Raw genomic sequence first — 1,696 nt, 5'->3', positions numbered from 1 at the left:
CTGGTGGCGTTGCCTTCAGTCTCGGATGTCAACGACCTGTGAAGGAAGAGAAGAATCAGAGGCCGATCCCGGCAAACTGCACACAGGGGCTGGGGTCTGCGGCACTTGTCGGGGCCTGGGTTTCAGCCGTCCACACCGAAGCAGTGGGCGGTGAGCTAAAGCCTCTTGATGACTCTAGGCGCCGAATCTCACCTGCGGCCACGGATAAAGCTGCGGGCGATTTTCACACAGCGCCAGGTCCCCAGGTGATCCCAAGAAATCACGGATGCAGTGGGAGAGCTGCAGACTTACCCAAATATGCCAACAGAAAGCAAGTACGACTACAAAAGAAGGAGCGGGCGCAGACGTTCGAATATTTATATCAGCACCGCCCCTCGACTCACCCTTCCACGGTGCCAGCAAGGCGCAGGCGCGGGCGGATGTAAACGTGCGGGGCGGAGCCTCTCAGGGCCAATCACGCAGAAGCTTAGGCTTGGTCTGGGTAAGTGAAATATCGCGATACTTTTTCCCACATAAAAACTCTCTTCCGCACTGTCTCTTTCTTTTCTGAGAAAACACGTGAGTGTCTGTTGGTATGGTGCTTGTTCTCGGCCTGGCCCGTGGGTATCCGCGGCCATCGTGTCGGGCCAGGGCCGGTGTCTCCCCTCTCTAGGGCGGGAGATCCCATCCAGGTCTGTTTTCACTCGTGGGGGCTTTGGGTGACCAGGTCTTAGTGGCTTAAATGTTTTTCTTTTTGGTTTTAGCAAATGGCGGATGACGCCGGTGCAGCGGGAGGGCCTGGAGGCCCTGGGATGGGAGCCCGCGGCGGTTTCCGCGGAGGCTTCGGTAGCGGTCTGCGGGGTCGGGGCCGCGGCCGTGGACGGGGCCGTGGGAGGGGCCGCGGAGCTCGAGGAGGCAAAGCCGAGGACAAGGAGGTAGGTCCACCGGGGCTGCGCGCTTAGGGCTGCTAAGTGGGCGGTGCAGGCCGTCTGGGCCCTATTGACTCGAGTTTTTTTCTGCCAGTGGCTCCCCGTCACCAAACTGGGCCGTCTGGTGAAAGATATGAAGATTAAATCATTGGAGGAGATTTATCTTTTCTCCCTGCCCATCAAGGTACTTTTGGAGGCGCGCGGTTCTGGGTGTCTTGGGGGCGGTTCAACTTGGCGCTGTGTGCTTAGTTTCAACTCTTGAATTTTGCACAACTTAAGGACCAAGGATGTGACTTGAGAGGCGAATCTTGGTGGTCTGTGGGTTATGTTTAGCTAACAGTTGAAACTCAGGTTTTTTTTCTGCTTGAGAAAAATGAAGTGTCTGCTCTGAAGATTTTCGACCTCAGGAACCAGCACAGTGGTTCTACACTCCCTTCCCAACTCTGACTTGATGTTTGCTTGGCTGGTGGACGGTACAAATCCACTACTCTCTGAGGTTGCTGGGAGTCGAAAGTAGCATTGTTTGGGAGATTTACTCCAAACTTACGAAGAGACCTAATTGTAATATTTGAATAGTTGGCTGTTAAAAGGAGAGGTTGGCCGTTCAATTCCCCCACTGCAGTTAATGGAAACAAGAAGTGATATTCTGTTTCCCCTTAAGATAAACTTTTTTTCACAGGAATCTGAGATCATCGACTTCTTCCTGGGCATGTCCCTCAAGGATGAGGTGTTGAAAATCATGCCAGTGCAGAAGCAGACACGTGCTGGCCAGCGGACCAGATTCAAGG

This window comes from Elephantulus edwardii, unplaced genomic scaffold (assembly GCF_000299155.1).
Source record: "Elephantulus edwardii isolate Elephantulus edwardi_28Jun2011 unplaced genomic scaffold, EleEdw1.0 scaffold00132, whole genome shotgun sequence".
Lineage (NCBI taxonomy): Eukaryota > Metazoa > Chordata > Mammalia > Macroscelidea > Macroscelididae > Elephantulus > Elephantulus edwardii.
Note: the sequence above shows the minus strand (reverse complement) of the source record.